At 37.4% G+C, this 19,582-nt stretch overlaps 1 long non-coding RNA gene across 1 annotated transcript; it reads right to left on the bottom strand.

Annotated features, from left to right (window-relative positions):
• Positions 1-15,530: 15,530 nt before the first annotated feature.
• LOC115928427 lies at positions 15,531-18,959 on the bottom strand. The gene is made up of 4 exons (XR_004066048.1): positions 18,919-18,959; positions 16,756-16,849; positions 16,185-16,324; positions 15,531-15,630 (listed from the first exon to the last, which is right to left on the bottom strand). It is a non-coding gene; the product is annotated as an uncharacterized LOC115928427 (long non-coding RNA).
• Positions 18,960-19,582: the final 623 nt, after the last annotated feature.

Raw genomic sequence — 19,582 nt, 5'->3', positions numbered from 1 at the left:
TGAATACAACGCAAAAAAAGAAAACAAAATATAAAGACACAGAACAATGATAATTGATCTTTCCTTGTTTCTTTATTAATCATTTATGCAACCTTGAATGAGATACGAGTCCATTATTAGCCTCAAAGCACAGGACAAAGGGACCAGGGGGTGTTTCACAAAGATCCTAAGTTAAACTTATCTCTAAGTTGGACTTAACAACTATGGAAAGCCGTTAGAATCTATGAAAATATTTTGTAAAAGTTATTTTACAAGGCACAAAATGTTGATTAAAATCATTCATATTTTGTATTATCAAGGAGATTTAATGTTCTTGCTGTGGAATTAAAAAAAAGTCTAAAATACTTGAATTTTCGCTTATGAATATATTTTATTTTAAGGCTACGAATGGCTCTGCATAATGTTTCAGTTCGACTTAGGATCTTTGTGAAACACCCCTAGAAGAATATGAAAGCGGGATGAGATTCAATGAATTGTCTTTCACTGCGTTGCTGCATGAATTAGGCCTTTCACACAAAACAATAATTTATGCGACTTGAATCGCGATTTGGATCGATATTTTTTTTGCGGCCGTGCACACATGTCAATTTTTTGTTTTCATAGGTTTTTATTCTCTTCTCTCATAAAGAAAATTGTACATAATTTATAACATTGTATACAAAATAACAAAATAATCTTGGCATAGGTCTACAAAAATTTGCAAGTGAACTTTTAAATTTCCATACAAGGTTACAAATAAAGTTACACATTTACAGATGAAAAATATTGACATAAACAAAATTATATTTTTCACATTTTAAACAAATTGCAAATAAAGTTTGTACTATTTCCTCGACCACTGAGTTTGCGTATGAATTATTTCTTTTCTTTTCCACAATATTTTTTTTTCCCTCTTAAATTTGCTTCAGAGAAAAAACAGAAGGGTTATGATAAAAAAAGATAAATGATAAAAAGAGAAAAAGCTAGAAAACACCTACTACCCCCCCCCCCCCCCCCCCCGCCTCTCAACACTTAAACACATAACAAGTAGATCTAGGTCTAGGCCTACAACAGTCAGATACAAAACACACACCAACATATGGTGGCCCTGAAGGGACATCGCGAATAGACTAAATCGTGAAAAATATGCGATAAAATTCACGATATCGTCAATTTTATCGCATATTTTTCACGAAGAAATTCACGAAATTGACGATATCGTGAACTTTATCGTGAACTTTTCACAATGAAATTGACGATATCGTGAATTTTATCGTGAAAAGTTCACGATATAAAGTTCACGATATCGTCAATTTTATCGTGTACTCTATCGTGTACTCTATCGTGTACTCTCCTGACGGGCGCTTCGTAAACAAAACCAGCCCTAGCTGGGGGAGACAGAGAGAAGGAAAAAAGGGAAAGGGAAAGAGAAGATAAAAGGAAAGAAAGAATAATAAGAAGAAAAGAGGGAAACGGGGGGGGCGAAGGGCTCTTGCCTCCTCCTCACTCCCCCCCCCCCCCGCCAAAAAATAAATAAGGAGAGAGAAAAGGGAAAGGGAAAGGGAAAGAAAATATAAAAGGAAAGAAAGAAGAAGACGGAAAGAGGGAAACGGGGGAAGGGCGAAAGGCTCTTACCTCCCCCTCCTCCCTCCCGCCATAAAGGGAAAGAGAAGGGAGAGGGAAAGAAAATATAAAAGGAAAGAAAGAAGAGGAAAAATAATAAGAAAAGAGGGAAAAGGGGCGAAGGGCTCTTGCCTCCTTTCTTTTCTTTCTTTTCCTTTTTTTCCTATTCTCCCTCTTTAAGATAAGGTAAGAGGACATTTTTTTAATTTTTTTTTGTCCCCAAAAAATCGCAACGACTCAGCCGGTCGCTGAATAAGCGGGGGGGGGGGGGGGGGGGGGGGGGGGTAAGGGGACATATCTTTTTTTTTTGTCCCCCAAAAATCGCAACGAGTCAGCCGATTGCTGAATAAACGGGGGGGGGGGGGGAGAGGGACATTTTTTTTTTGTATGTGTGTCCCAAAATTTGAAAATTTTGTTGATCGGTATGGGGGGGGGGGGGGGGGGTAAGGTCTGTCTGTCATTTTGGGTCACCAATTACCACAATTTTTTTTTTTTATGTATCACTAGTAACAAAAAAAATTGCTGGGGGTGCTGCAGCACCCCCAGCACCCCCGCTTCCCAGGGCCATAGCACAAGAGTACAATGATGTAGGCCTACTCGAACGCCTAAAGGCTTTTAATGATTTTAATTGTATATATTTTGTCAGAGAAATAATATTTTTACGAGAGTACCGTCCATGATTGCATCAATTTGTTTGTCGTTTGATAAGCTCGTATCGCATTTCCGAATGTTCTTTGAATGTGTTTTACACAAAAATAATACAGAAGCGCTGAAACCAATTCTATAGAATACGATTTTATTTTAAATCTATGATCGAGCTTCATGATTTTTGGAAGAGTAACACCAACCCTACAAAGAATGATGACTGATAAATCAGGCGTCACTAATGTGCTTTTGGCTCTCCGTTCCGTTTTTTAAAGAGATTTTAATTTAACATTAAAGGTATTACAAAGTTTTGGTAAGGGGTCATGAATTTGGTTCAAATGAACATATCAGAAGCCTATGCTGCGATTTTACAATATTCAATGATCATTGTCGCGATTGAAATCGAGTCTAAAGTAATGAAATTGTAAATAATAAACTCTCTATGTTGTAATAGCGCCCTTTCAGGACTGATATTACTTAAGCTCTGAAACAATGTTTCTTGACTACAATCGACCGATTTGCTATTCCCGTTTGGAAATTATATATCAGAACTGCATATTCTGAGATTTTCATGATCGCAGCTACCATGAAATGGCCTTAGGCGCTATTGAAATATTTGAAATTAACCGGGAGCACCGGTAATTTTTTTTATTATTCAATTTCTCGAAAGCAGAACTGTTTTAGGGGCTAAATTTTCTAGTGCTGGGGCATCCAAATATATCAACATTTTAAAATTACTATCAATCCAATTTTCAAAATTTCCCGAAACTTTGCATTACCTTTAAATTAATGTTGTAACAATAAGAACAATTAAACAGATCTAAGCCAATTACTTTATTTTCCTCCAGTGCATAATACTGTCTCACAATTAATCATGCAAGATTACAAATTCATTCATATGAATGTTATTTGGTGAATTTATTTTGCCCATTTTCGACCATTTGATTTCATGATATCCTATTTGCCATTTTATATTAAGTGAACCGCTTTAATTTGATACGTACGTCCATAGTACGTTTATAGTAGCACCACCAAAGCGCGACGCATTTCACACCGACACCAACCCGACCGATTCTTGGTCATTCGCGGTATTGTAAATCTTGTTCGCAGTGTTGTCGGTCTCGTCGGTGTGAATGTGGTATTGGAATTGAAAGCTTGATTTGATATGTTGGGGTTACCAATAATTTGATGAGATCTAGTGCGAATATTTGGCGAAGTGCATGCATTTACAGTCATCATTATTAATGAGACAAGTACCGAGACTGGTGGTATGAAAGATGAACGACCGTTCTATTGTAATACTAAAGCACGTTCTACATAGAGCTACCCTTTCAGATGGGGGGGGGGGGGGGGGGGGGGGGGGGGGAGGAGGAGAGGAGCATGAAGGGGAGGAGAAGTTTTAATATCGTCATTTTTGCATGGTTTAAATGAGTTCTTTACGTTTAAAAATAAACGAAATACTGTGTTTTGGTCTAACTACTATCTATCCTCTAAAATAAAGCGTGGTATTATGATTTAGCTAAGCTAAAGAAAAAGACAACGCGACCTGAGACACTAGTTTAACGAAATGTAAGCATAAGTATTAAACACATCATAATGAAGCTTAAATATTCACGTAAAGACATGTGTTAAATTACACAATGCCAGATTGTCTTGGGATTTTCAAAGTTTTCCATGTCATTAAAAATTCATAACTTTCTTATTAGTAATCCGATTTTTCTAAAACTTGTTTTGATTGGTTTGTCTGATATTTTTGCTTCTATTGAAAGTTATTTATTTCTGGGGTGGACCCCGGCCCAATGCGTGTTACCAGGCGCGTACACAGGGGGGGGGGGGGGGTGTTTGGGGGTTAACCCCCCCCCTTTGGTAATTTTTTTGTGTGTAAACCCCCCCTAAATTTATCTAAAACCCCCCCCCCCCCCCCTTTTGGATTTTTTTTTTTTTGGCCCGATTTTTAACCCCCCCCCCCCCCTTGAAAAAATCCTGCGTACGCGCCTGCGTGTTACCAAAATGTCCGGTAAAGGGGTACTTTTCGTGCGACAAAGTCCGGCCCGAGAATTGTAAAAAAAGGGGTGTATTTGACTTTTCACCCGGAGATTTCTTTAAAAAGGGGGTGCATGTTTTTTCTTTTTTTTTCTCTCCCTAGTCTCTTTGGACTCCTGAGAAATTATTCCGAATTTAGGGGGGTACATTGAGCATTTTTCCTGATTTAGGGGGTCTCCAAGGCAGGAAAAGCCCGCGAAAGGGGGGGGGGGTTCGAAAATGTTGGCAGTCCTCAGATAGGGGGTGCTTTAAAAAATAGGGATGCGTACCTAAAGTTTAATTCGCAGACGTACCGTACCCTGCCCAGTTACCGCCCCCCTGTTACCAGTGGCTTATTAGACACAACGGCCGTCTTCCATCGCCCGAGTTTCTGCGGTGCGCAATGAAGGCGTGCGACTAACTTGCCTATAGCAGCATACACGTTGTAAGGAACATGTGCACGAAATATGGTACACTGTCGATCGCCCATTTAACGGAGATACGCGAATGACGTCACTGTGCAGCAGTCAGCTATGCGCTTATTTAGGTGTGAATCAACCTTTTTAAAAAACATCAAGTTCCTATTCAAAACGATCAGGAAAAAAATATGGTGGAAATTTTACTTTTGTTTAAAGAGATATGGAAGTTTAAATTCCTGATGTTTTACCTGAGCAAATTTCTTGCGAAAATTATTATTTATAAAAAAGTTATCGAGGCTTGAACTCGGCCATGTCGCCCTGTGATGCCCCTGCCCTATTTCCGCCCACTCAAACACACGCGCTAGTTCAGTGTATGTACCGTGCGTTGTTTATGCTCTAACAGAGAAAAGGTTATCTGCCCGTGGTTTTTTAGTCTATTTGTGTGTTTTTAGGTCTGCGGTTGGTTTTTTGAAAGTGCACACTTCATTGTCTTTTTTCCATGATAAAACACTCGGTTTACTCCATAAAATCGCAACTCGAGAGTATGAAGAAGGTGAAGAATACACAAATACTATAAAACTACATTCGACCTATAAACAGTTTGTAAATTGGGAATTCACCCCCCCCCCCCGTATATGTTGACCTACATTTTGCAAATAAAAGAAAGATCATAAATGAGATAACATGGTCACCAGGCATAAAACTCTTTACTGGGATTACAGCCATGCAGTTGTCAAAATCTGCCAGACGGAATGTTGTTCACTTTTTGATGAGCAATCATAACCGTGCTACTAAACTTAACATTTTGCAGGCTCACTTGCATGGTCTACAAAATAATCATTTAGAGGTGGCCATTCATTTTTTGTTGAGTTTACAACCAGAAAATAAAATTCAGTGTAAATTGAGTAGCTGTTTATTTATTGCCCTTTGAAGGTTCTAGGTCAATTACCCCTTGGGCATGTCACCCCCGGCCAATTAGCGGTACAATAATTACCCCAAGGACGATTACCCCCCCCCCCCCCCCGAGGACAACCACCCCGAGGAAGTTACTCCCCCCCGAAAAATTACCCTCTAGGACAATTATTACCCCCCCCCCGTGGACAATTAAACCCCCAGAGGACAATTACCACCCCCTGAAATTAATGATCTCCCCCTAAAAATTACCCAACTAATTATCGAGGTTGACTTCCCCCTGTTCATACTGAACAGGGGGTAGTCCTCGGGGCGGTTGTCCTTGGTTGTCCCAGGGGGGCATTGTCCTATATAGGGGTTAAGTTTCAGGGGGTGGGGGGGGGGGGGACTCTTTTCCGGGGGTAGCTCGTCGAGGCACGGTAATTGTCCTTAGGGGTAATTATCTTTGGGGGTAGTTTTCCGGGGGGTAATGGTAGGCGAATAAGGTGGGAGGCTGAGATTGAACCCCCCCCCCCCCCGAAGAATGTTGCAATGATGTTTGGCCGTTCGTTCGATAGAGCAACCGACAATTTCTGGTAACGATGTGGTAATGTGATAATCATGCAGTTAAATTTTGTGACAAAATTATATATGATTGATTAAAGTTGCAAAAAATGCTTGAAGTTCGGTTCTCCAAAAGTGATCCCGATGAGAACTAAGTCCGGCTTTTAAAAAAGTTGCCAGGTTTGGTAGATTTGCAAAAAGTTTGTATTTATGTTCTATGTCGCTGAAGCTTGTGTCGCCTTTCAATCCAGCGTCGTGGCTTTGTAGCGAAAAGAGTGCTTGTTTCTGATACGATACAGGATGCAGGCAGAGGATTGATGTATTAGTTTTTGTTTTAATTAATTTAGTTTAATTTATTCCCTCAATTTTCTTCGATTACACCCCTCCTTTCCCCGATTTTTCTTTTAGTCTCCCTCTTCACTTTTACATCCTTTTTCTTAGTGCTTCTATATATTAGGCTATAATATCTTTTTTCAAATGTTTGTGTGTTATATATTTTTGCCAACACGGACCATGACATTTTCGCTGCTATCAAATTTCCGTCAGCTGACTGTGAATAAAATAAATGTTGTTTTATGTGAAATAAACCTATATGAATGGCTATCGAAAGAGTAGTATAAAACTATAAATGATACATTTCACAAGGGCCAATACGCCTGTCAGCCTTTCAAATGGCTAGGGTAATTCTTATATACGTTGTTAGTTTGCTAAAGTTTTATGGCGAATAAAAGGTGAACATTTTTTTATCTCTATCCATCACATTAATATCTCTCGGCAATAAAATGAATGAATATTGAATGAATAAATAAATAGATGAATTATGTAGAAGATGTGGGGGAGGGGGTATAGTGCCAAATTTAGAGAAGGGCAATACATTGCAGGACATGATTTGAGTTGTTCTCGGTAATGTCAACAAAATACTTATACAATAGCTTTCAACCCTCTTTGGATGTTGAAGTGGCAAAAACGTGACTGGTGACCCCCCCCCCCCCCTACCACCACTCCTTTTGCATTAATTATTATACTACATTATTTTGCAAAAAAAAAACACTGACTTTCTATGGAAGTGAATCGACAACTTCGTTTTTAAGATCATTTCGGAAAGTTTTGTCTTTCAAGTTGTCTATAATTATTATTGAATGCATTATCAAAATATAATACTGCATAATTTAGAACAAGTGGAAAACAAAAAACACAACAACTTGAAGTCTTAAACAAATAATCAAAAAGGAAACCACATTTGCGTTATAGACCTATATACCCTAAAATTGTAATGATGATGATTTAGACGATGTCGGCGATGATGATAATTCTAATGACAATATTGCTTAGATGCTTTTTCCAACCAATTATTATGCCTAAAAATATACGCTAATTTATTTTTGAATCAAGATTTGAGAGATGTCGAGAATAGTTTGCATTTAAAAATAAATAAAAATGAAGCACCATTACTTTCTTTTACAATATGTTCACTTTGATAGTGGTTATATTTTTTTTTTAAATTAAATTCTTTCACCCTAGTGGTTAATTTAAAAATGATTAGCGATATGTTAAGTGACTTTAGTCAGATTTATCTGATTACCATTATTAAAACATTAAAGACAAGTCACAGGATTTTCCCGGAAAGGCAGTTACAGAATTTTCCCAGATCAGAAAGTGGTGAATAACAGTGAATAGACATTATTAGTAGGCCTACAGAGGCAAAAGAAGAAATAAAGAAAGAAATATCAATTATCAAAATATCATGTAGATCAAATTCTACTGGGAAGCAATTTTATTTGGCCTAACGTTTACCCGAGATGTCTCCCTTTTCTATACTTTTGATGCGCGTCCACCATCGGCACGAATTAGGGCAGGTCTAGGCGGAAATAGGCAAGGAAAATGCCTCACGCAGACGGCGCACTACGGACAATTGCTTACGATTTCAGGCATAAGAATGGCATGGTTGGATTCGCTAGAATTTCGGCTACAAATTGATATACATTAGCGCCTGTATAATTCATTTTCAGAAAAGTTATCTAAGAAAAATTGCCTATCGGGCGGATACCGGGCAGGGTACGGTACTGTAGCTGCTGCTGCTCCTATAGTATTAAATACAACCCACTGATCTCTACGGAAAAATCATGTTGTTGTTGTTGTTGTTTTAGTTTTAAGGGCGTGTGTCATTCAATTATGAATATTTACGAATCTTCTGATTCTTGTCCTAAAATCATATATAATTGATGGTTTTTAAAACGGTATCATTTGAATTTCCATTTCCCAGCATTATTTTGAACTGTCCCGAAATTGTTTTCCTTTCTTGAAATCAGACTACAGCCCCAGCCTATTCTTTTCTTATGCATGGGGATATTGAAAGGCCTTGTCCTCCCAGACAAGGATAAATAGCTTATTCAGTATGCTACCTTTAGAGACAATACTTTAAAATAATGCTGTCATTGTTGCAATGTCAGGAATGCTATTATTACCTCTTTGGTAATCCACGTATTTGCCAAAAGTATTCGCTCAATGAAGGGAGGGTCGGATTTGTTTTCTTCAATTCATTAATTGATGCCATATCTGAAAAAGCTGAGTAGTTTGTTACGTAACTATTCAAAAATTGCAGGTGCAAGCTATTGAAAAGCCAAGCTTCCTTTATTCATTGGTGCCCTTTTATAGAATTCGTAGCGTATACTAAATTAATAGACCCGTGTTCTATTCATCATGCTATGTCAGGGCAGTAACCTATTGTCATATCAATTTAAGTTTAAAGTCAGTAGTTTGCAGAATAAATGAAAATAACATAAAACATCCCTAATATATCAGTAACTGAAAGAAAAAAATTAGGGGCAATCTTGACAACATCGGACTACAAAAATAATAATAAATATGCCTCCCGAAAGCGTGAAATCAGTAAATCGGCATATTTTGTAAAGTCATTAACATGCAGAAAGTGTTAACAACAAACGAACCAGAGAATGGCACTGAGGCAAAGTGGTCTTGTGGATAAGACTGATCGCATCACAATGTAATGTATCCGGTTCGACTCCCAGCTTCTCCTTTATTTTTTTTGTTATTATTTTTCTTCACCCCATGATACTGACTTTCCATCTCTTTTTTAAAGGGGTCACCCCCCACCTTCTAAACTAAGGAGTAAATAACATGTGATACTCTTTTTTTTTTTTTTAAGGGCGACTTTTTGAATTACTTAGTCGTTAGAATACATCTTTTGCTACATCTACAACAATAAGTATCAATATGAAAAAATACATAGAGATTGGCAGTGTGACACATTTAATTTAGTCTAGTGGATAGGCAATTGCCTGGTAACTGGAAGGTATCGGGTTCGACACACAGCAAGTGCTTTAAAAAAAAAATCTTTGTAATAGAAAAACTTATGTTAAACCCCTTTTTTTTATCTCACTCAAAGTCCATACTTATTGCTATTCTTTTAATTGATTGATACAATTTTTTTTTTTTTTTTTTTTTTTGGGGGGGGGGGGGGCCGGGGGGGGGGTAGCTGGCGGTCGGTAGCGGTAGCCACAGAGCCATGTTCATTTTTAAAACAAGATTCAAGAGCCTAGCTCTTATTGCCAGGTCAACAACGTTTTTTTACATTTTCAATCCTAATTTCCTCGTTTAAATCACTCTCTACTGTCCCGTACTATCCTTTTCCAGTCTGTATACAACTTATTTGTAGCATGCATGCAATGAACGGTGTTTTACTCCTCCTATAAATTTAATAAAAGCGCCCTAATCTTGCACGAGGTGAGACAAAGGGCCTTTTACATTTGAAAGCATTCACCCCACCTCGCCTGTATACCCGAGCAAAATTAAATAGTGCTCAACAATAAAAACCCCCAGTCTTGGGTCAAGAGGTCTATATTTGTTTGTTTATTTAGTTATTTGTTTTAATTGACAGTGTACTATTACATATCAGGTATATTAGATACTCTGTTTTAAATACAATCAATTAGACTGTCGAGCAATGAATTATCTTCTGATTCTTGTCCTAAAATCATATCTAATTACTGGTTTTTAAAACGGTATCATTTGAATTTCCATTTCCCAGCATTATTTTGAACTGTCCCGAAATTGTTTTCCTTTCTTGAAATCAGACTACAGCCCCAGCCTATTCTTTTCTTATGCATGGGGATATTGAAAGGCCTTGTCCTCTCAGACAAGGATAAATAGCTTATTCAGCAGGCTACCTTTAGGGACAATACTTTAAAATAATGCTGTCATTGTTGCAATGTCAGGAATGCTATTATTACCTCTTTGGTAATCCACGTATTTGCCAAAAGTATTCGCTCAATGAAGGGAGGGTCGGATTTTTTTTCTTCAATTCATTAATTGATGCCATGTCTGAAAGGGCTGAGTAGTTTGTTACGTAACTATTCAAAAATTGCAGGTGCAAGCTATTGAAAAGCCAAGCTTCCTTTATTCATTGGTGCCCTTTTATAGAATTCGTAGCGTATACTAAATTGAATAGACCCGTGTTCTATTCATTATGCAATGTCGGGGCAGTAACCTATTGTCATATCACTTTAAGTTAAAGTCAGTAGTTTGCAGAATAAATGAAAATAAAATAAAACCTCCCTAATATATCAGTAACTGAAAGAAAAAAATTAGGGGCAATCTTGACAACATCGGACTACAAAAATAATAATAAATATGCCTCCAAAAGCGTGAAATCAGTAAATCGGCATATTTTGTAAAGTCATTAATCGACAGCTAGCTGGCAATCGACCAGCTAGCTGGCAATCGACCAGCTAGCTGGCAATCGACAGCGTAGCCTGGCGGCGGTAGCGGGTAGCCCCAAAGCCATGTCCATTTAAAAACTGCATTCAAGAGCCTCTTATTGCTAGGTTTACAACGTTGTTTTACATTTGCAATTATAATTTCCTAGTTTTATTCACTCTCTACAGTCCCGTACTATCCCTTTTTCAGTCTGTAAACAACTTTGCAACACGAAAACAATGATGAACAGGGTTTTACTTCTCGTATAAATTTATTAGAAGTGCCCTATGTCATTTTGCACGAAGTGATACAAAGGGCCTTTCAAATTTAAGTCTATTGAAAGCATTCCCCCACCTAGCCTGTATGACCGAGCAGAATCATTTAGTGCTCAACAATAAAAATCCACAGTCTTGGCTAAAGAGGTCCATTATTTGTATGTTTATTTAGTTATTTTATTTAATTGACATTGTACAGTACTATTAAATATCAGGTATATTGGATGCTCTGTTTTAAATACAGTCAAGATTGCCGAGCAATGAATTACATCCTGCTTCTTGTCCTCAAACCATATCTTTCTGGTTTTTAAAACGGTATCATTTGAATTTCCATTTCCAAGCATTATTTTGAGCTGTCCCGAAATTGTTTTCCTTTCTTGAAATCAGACTACAGCCCCAGTCTAAAGTGCTTGTCCTCCCAGACAAGGACAAAGAGCCTCTTCGGTAGGTTTAGGGACAATGCATCAAAATAACGCGGTCATTGTTGCAATGTCAGGAATGCTATTATTACCTCCTCTTTGGTAATCCTCGCATTTGACCAAACAAAAGTCACTCAATGAAGGGAGGGTCAGGTTTGTTTTCAATTCACTAATATTATTGATGCCATGTCAGAAAGAGCTGAGTAGTTTGTTACGTAACTATTCAAAAATTGCAGGTGCAAGCTATTGAAAACAGAATCGAATAGCCAAGCTTCCCTATTCATTGGTGCCCTGTTATAGAATTCGTAGCATATACTGAATTGAATAGACCCGTGTTCTATTCATTATACTATGTGAGGGCAGTGGCCTCTTGTCATATCACTTTAAGTTTAAGTCAGCAGTTTGCAAATTAAATGAAATAAACATAAAACCTCACTATTATATCAGTAATATCAGTAACTGAAAGAAAAAAAATACGGGCAATCTTGACAACATCGGACTACAAAAATGATGATAATAATGCATCCCGAAAGCGTCAAATCAGTAAATCGGCACATTTTGTAAAGTCATTAGCATGCAGAAAGTGTTAACAACAAAAAGCGAACCAGTTATCACGGTGAGGCAAAATGGTCTTGTGGATAAAAGTGATCACTTCACAATGCAATGTACTCGGTTCGAGTCTCAGTTTCTCCTTTATATAAACCCATGTTATTTTTTTTTCTTCACTCCATAATATTGACTTGTCATCTCTTTTTTAAAGGGGACACCCCCCCCCCTCAACAAAGAAAAAATAGCATGTAATACTCTTTCTTTAACAAGCGACTCTCTGAATTAGTCAGAAAACATCTTTTGCTACATCTACAACAATTAGTGTAAGTATGAAGAATACATGAAGATTAGCAATGTGACACTTTAGTCTAGTGGGTAGGCAATCGTCTGATAACTGGAAGGTATCGGGTTCGACCCCCAGCTGTTGCGTTTTTTTCTTTTGCTACATCTACAACAATAAGTATAAGTATGAAAAAAAAACATGGAGATTAGCAATGTGACACTTTAGTCTAGTGGGTAGGCAATCGCCTGGTAACTGGAAGGTATCGGGTTCGACCCCCAGCTGTTGCGTTTTTTTCTTTTGCTACATCTACAACAATAAGTATAAGTATGAAAAAAAAACATGGAGATTAGCAATGTGACACTTTAGTCTAGTGGGTAGGCAATCGCCTGGTAACTGGAAGGTATCGGGTTCGACACCCAGCTGTTGCTTTTTTTTTAATCTTTGAAAAAGAAAAACTGATGTCAAACCCATTTTGATCTCACTCAAAGTCCATATTTATTGCTATTCTCTTAATTGATCTATACAATGAGCTTGCAATTAACTTGTAAGCAAGGTAAAGTATTATATTTACGAAGTACAAGAAGGACAGGAATCCTGTTTTATCTATTTATCAAACATTATTACATTCAATACTTTTTCAGTCCCAATGAGAGAGAGAGAGAGAGAGAGAGAAAGAGAAAGAGAGCCAGAAAGAGACAAGTGAAGAGAACCCAATACACCTCATCAGTGTAATAAAGTCTGATGATCTTAATCTACATACTTACTTCAAATATTTTGCCGGGCAGATATTATTATTTATAAAAACAAACCAATTTTGGAGTTTTATAATAAATATTATTGTTGTTGTTGTTGTTGATGTAAAACAATGAGAAAATAGGGACCTTTTGCGGGGGGGGGGGGGGGGAGCAATGTAGAAAAAAAAATCGTGCCGGCCGATATTTCACTCAGTGGTAGAGGGGGAAGGGGGAGGGGGGAGGGGGGGGGGGGGGTAGAGAGCACTATTTTTTTGTTTGGCCCTCGAAAATTTGAAAAATCACCCCCCCCCCCCACATTAATCGCCAGGGGGGTCCTATCTAGACAGCTAGCTGGCAATCGACAGCTAGCTGGCAATCCCAAAGCCATGTCCATTTAAAAACTGCATTCAAGAGCCTCTTATTGCTAGGTTTACAACGTTGTTTTACATTTGCAATTATAATTTCCTAGTTTTATTCACTCTCTACCAGGCCCCCCAAGCTCCGCCATTTTGTCCGGATCCATTAGAAGCCAAAATAAGCCCCCTTGCATAATTCATGAGCCCTATGAATTATGCATTCTGAAGGATGCTCCCCACGAAACGTGTACTGGAATGATGTTCACTACATGGTAAAAGACAATACGCATATCAGCGTAATTAGAGAGGTCAAATAATCTACTGTACGGAATTATGGGTAATTTATTCATCACGCTGCGCGCTAGCAACGCAAGTGATTCAGCGAATCAGCGTAGATTATTCTGATGCGATCACCGTTAGGTGAAATACGCGCTCGAACTTGTATTATCGATCACCAGTATAACAGCTGGTGTACCCAGAATGCATCGGGAAGTGGACCTCTCGTTGTTGTGTTGTTGTTGTTTTTTAATATGGGGAGTGGCCTTAACTCATTGAATAAGAAATACTGATCCGATCTTATTCCCTTTTTAGTCTATCAATAACTGGGTCTGTTTTTGTTTTATTAACTCAAACATGCTATAAGCCATATAACAACACATTCTCTGGCTATGATTATACATGTTAAATATGCTAATGTATAAAGTGTCCTTATTTTATACAAACAAATTATGTGGCAAAGAGGATGGTTTTTCTCCACCCACTCTCATCGTACCTTAATGATCCCCCTTCTCTCTCTTTCTCTGTCTTTCGTAAATTATCTTCTGCAACTAACGGTTTGTTGTCTTGACTGAACAATCTGTTGCAGTTAATTCCTTTCTGTCTCACTTTCAGTCGTAATACCATTCATTTACATTTACTCGTTATCAACTACGATCAACCATTGATCCATATTCACTCCATTACTGTCCGCATTTCACTTGGATTATCTTCACTTTTCCTTTTTGCAGCCTTTGCAGGAGCTTTGAACATTTTTAATGTAGAGACCAGAGAGATCGGAAAATATGTTAATCATTTTATTCGAATTGAAAACGGAAAGTGAAACATTGTTTTTCAATATCTTGACATATTTTTTGTTTAAAGACAATGGAATTTAACACTGGAAATTTTGAATTGGGGCGCCCCCCCCTACCCCCTCCAAAAATAAAAAACCAGGAGTGGTACCAGGGTTAGTTAGTTGGGAGGCCCATGTCCTTTATAATTTTATTTTTAGGAATAGTTTTCTCTTTTTTATCAATTTGACATTGGTATACCGTTAATTTCACTGGGAAAACCACCCCTTCCCTTACACATCAATACTGCCATTACTTCTAGCAACAGTAATTCTATAATTCAAAACGTTTTCATTTTCTAAATCCTTCTAATATAAACATATAACAAATATAATATTGTTTACACTTTTGCAACCTGTTACATGGTCCATTTAGAAACAGCACCAGGAAGAGGATAACAAGCCCCCCCCCCCCTCCTGTTTTCTTAAGCTAGGAAGTATCAAAACATGATTCTATTAAAATTAGCAGTTTGGATACAACAGGCAATGATGATTAGCAGTTTCCATATTTAGTGCATTTAGAGGGTTGTCTTTCAAACCTTCTTACATACAATACTTGAAGCAGCAATAATGTAATAATCTACAAAACTTCAAATACAGAAGTCCATAGACTGAGGTAAATGAATTTCAACATGTATAATTATAATTATAAATATCATTGATTGATTCAATCTTTGATATAGACTGATAAATCTTTATCACTCAAATTTCAAGGAAATTTCTTTCTGCCCAGCACTCAGTTTCATCCTGTAAGATGTTAAAATGTCATTAATGTTTATTCATTGATGATTAGTTATCTTTAATTATTTGAAAGTTGACAAGATAATAAATTCATTAGCTTTTTTTAAATGTGGTATTCTACAAACATATAATACAAATAATAAATAAATAGTATGTAAATATTCAAGATTAAACCCATCTCTACTGTCCTCTTTCATTATATGAGGGGGCATCTTTAAGACGTAGTCCCATGTAGATGTCTTCTGCATTCATCGATGAAGTTGTAGGCTAGTTTTCAGAAGAAAGGGCTGTGATGATAACCCAAGTCTGTTGAATGGAAAAATGAAATAAGATACAGTGTATAAGAAAATAAACAACAACTAATAACATACACCCTGATACCTGCTCTGACAAAAAGAGGAAGGACTAATATTCACTTGGGGTTCTAGTGGGAAAACCTAAACTTTTTTTCCTACAAAACTAGTTACTGACCACATGTTAGATTATTTCTGATGATCCCATTAAGACAATAGGCCTGATGGAGCTTGGATCAGACAAGTATGAAATAAGTAATACTGGTACATGTACAATGTACTTGTAATGTAAACTTGTGGTCATAAATGAATAATACTCGGTTTACATAAAATGACCAAACAACTTGGAACAGAGAATGTACAGGAAATAATGCTATTGTCGGAAACATACGTTATGTAGACTTATATTTCATGTATATTGACATTTTAGTTTTAATCTAAATCACAATTGTGATATTCAGTCAAGTATTCTTTTACAAGTCAATGGACAATGAAAAATATAATTGTCAGATCTATAACTTTCTGCATGATAAATGTGTCCTACAATAGTTTATTGGGGGTACCTACATGGTATATTAGCACACTTGCTTGTATGAAGTGCAGTAGGCCCACATCTCTAGATATGATTCTGTCAATATATGTTCTTTATTCCTCTCCTGGGTTTGTAATCAGCATGCTTTCATCATCCACTGTAGAGAAGCATCATCCTACATAAGAGAAAGCAATGTAGGTACTTCAATTAAAAAGTGATAATAATAGATACATATCAACCATAATTCATCGTATAAACAGACTTTCGTTAATCTTATGTTGTGTTCTTCTTCATCTTCATTGCTCAAGAAGTGAAAGGACCACTTACAAAAAAAAAAAGTAATGAGTGGTCCTGTGTATACCCTACATGTATGATCATTATCATTATTATGTAGTGCTTTGAATGTGCATTAGACATTGTTCTTCTACACACAGGACCTCCTGTAAATAAGGACAAACCCCTTTGTAAACAAAGAAAGGAAAGAACTAGAATAAAATATTCCCTCCACTATACACACTTGAAACATACACTTAGTTCCATTTCCTTTTTAGTGAATTAATAGGTGGTCGTTTAATATTTGTGTGCTAAATATCCTGAAAATTTTACCTGCATGGGACTTTCAGCTTCATCTTGAAAATATAAGAAATGTTGTAATGTCTACTCATCAGTTAGCTCCTTCCAGCTCTTCATCAGTTTCCATCTGTTGGAACAAAAAGAAAACAAAATCAATACGACAATCAAGGCGTCCCTTTCTCCTTAACAAAATAAAAATAGATCTAGCATAAAAGATATTTTTCATGTCATGGTTGGCCTTAATTTTAATATAGTGTGGAAATCAACATTCCAATTTAATGGACCACAGTACAAAGTAAAATCAAATGGAAGATTTAACTTGTGCCTCAAAAAGTGCTTCATATGGCCTATAAATATAAAGTAGTCTTAAGTAGAATTGGTTTATTAAGACAAGAAGAAGTGGACTTCATAAGTAAACATAATTGTGGACTAGGGAGTAGGGGTCTTCTCTTACACAAATAGATTTATCAACATGAACTGCACAATTCCAAGAAAAAAATCTCTAATAATATATTAAAAGTAATAACAGGAGTCAGAAGCGTACGCAGGGGGGGGGGGGGGGGTAAACCCCCCTACCTTCATTTTTTGTTATGTGTATGTTTTTCTGGAACCCCCCTTTTTTAGTGTTGTTGTGTTTTTTTTTTTTTTTTTTTTAATACAACAAAAAATCCAAATGGATGACCTAAACCCCCCCCCCCCCCCCCATGCTTATTCAGTGGCTGGCTGAGTCGGTGCGAAATTTTTGGTCCAATTTCAAAATGTTAACCCCTCCCCCTTGAAAAAATCCTGCGTACGCCACTGATAGGGGTCTACATCTAGATCTAGTAGACTCTAGTAAGGTCAAGGTCTAGACCGAATTTTCCGTCTCTTTCGTTCGTTAGCCTAGCCTCTTATTGGGGTAGGGTCGGCCGGGTAGAGAGCCGGCCGGGTAGAGAGCCGGCCGACCCTACCCCAATAAGAGGCTAGGCTAACGAACGAAAGAGACGGAAAATTCGGTCTAGGTCAAGGTCTAGACTCTAATGATAACTTGACAAGCATGCTGGACCCACACAAAATCTAATTATTAAATAAAGAAATCCTAGTGTTGATGTTTTTTGAATACTTTTTATTAATAAGTTCCAGGTTTAGGGTCTACATCTAAATGAAATAGGATTTGAAGTTGTTTGATTATCAATGGTCACAGATAATTTTGGTCTAGTCTAGGCCTATATAAAGTTGACACGGATGCAACTGAGCGAACGGATGGCACTGATAAAGTAAAGCCATCAGAGTCAACATCTACTAAAGATTTTAACAAGAATTAATCCACTTGGATTATCAAAAAAAATCATGCTTCAGAGATTATTGTAAGGTGTAACTAACGTATTTAAATTAAATCGATGATTGGTGAATTAGATTCATGATGACGATCAAATCTCAAATAAAACTTGATTAGAAAGTTTGATCTTGATGCAGATGAGCACCGAAATTCCCCAGGGTGGGCCTGGCGGAACGGCCGGGCCGCGCGTTTCCGTTTTACACCCTGCCCTAGGCTTTTCGGCAAGAAATTACACGAAACATGCTGTATCCGAAGTCTAAGTTTGTTTATATCGACGTCAAGAATAGCGAAGCCAAAGCTTATGTACAATTTCAATTGGGGATGCGAGGGTCTTCTTGTTCAAGACGGTTTTCCCGATATATTATTGTTTTGTTATCGCTGGGCTAAATTTTGCGAGCTGATCACGCATCCTCACGCTCTTAGAGTATTGCGTATTAATGGATAAAAATAAATGATACGACTAGGAAGATCAACTAGTATAGAGAGTTAGCTAGCGCTACGTGACGTTTTCAGAGTTCTGGTGGTGTGCAGAGCGCCGAGGCAAGATGTGGACGACTAGACTCCGAATACCAGTCGGTTTGTAAAATTTTATTGGAGAAAAGCCTAGGGCAGGGTGTAAAACGGAAACGCGCGGCCGGGCCCCTAACTGGAGTACTAGGGTGAAATGACGGCAAATTACCGCAGTCAAACTACTTCATGACGATGAAAATCAAAGTTCAATTTCAAGAGCAATAATTTCCTAGTCTTTTCCCCAAAAATCTGTTGAGAACGGTCTCACAATGTAACGAAATTACCGTAGATCACAAAGACTATTGCAGCTTTTTCAAAATTGATGACTAAATTCACTTAATCTACTCATATTTCAATCAATTACTCACCCATTCTCAATGAACTAAATCTTCTCAGTTTGTGCGAGTAGCCTGCATCGTGCATAAATCTGCATAATTAAAGTGACGCAATGAGGTCAAATATATTATCCGGTTTCTTAAACGATACTATCGATAAAATACATATTCATGAGGCTCATATCCAATCAAAAAGCCGCCTCGGGTGCTTATTTTGTCTTCAAATGATCCAAAAGAGGCGGAGCCTAATCACATTCGTCTGCATGGTTTCCGCGCGTGCTGCTTTCCGTCTAGTAATTATATTTAAACGTCTTTGCTCTCTACAGTCCCGTACTATCCCTTTTTCAGTCTGTAAACAACTTTGCAACACGAAAACAATGATGAACAGGGTTTTACTTCTCGTATAAATTTATTAGAAGTGCCCTATGTCATTTTGCACGAAGTGATACAAAGGGCCTTTCAAATTTAAGTCTATTGAAAGCATTCCCCCACCTAGCCTGTATGACCGAGCAGAATCATTTAGTGCTCAACAATAAAAATCCACAGTCTTGGCTAAAGAGGTCCATTATTTGTATGTTTATTTAGTTATTTTATTTAATTGACATTGTACAGTACTATTAAATATCAGGTATATTGGATGCTCTGTTTTAAATACAGTCAAGATTGCCGAGCAATGAATTACATCCTGCTTCTTGTC

Source organism: Strongylocentrotus purpuratus, unplaced genomic scaffold (genome assembly GCF_000002235.5).
Source record: "Strongylocentrotus purpuratus isolate Spur 01 unplaced genomic scaffold, Spur_5.0 spur5_scaffold_3, whole genome shotgun sequence".
NCBI classification, from domain to species: domain Eukaryota; kingdom Metazoa; phylum Echinodermata; class Echinoidea; order Camarodonta; family Strongylocentrotidae; genus Strongylocentrotus; species Strongylocentrotus purpuratus.
This window is presented reverse-complemented; position numbering and strand designations above follow the sequence as displayed.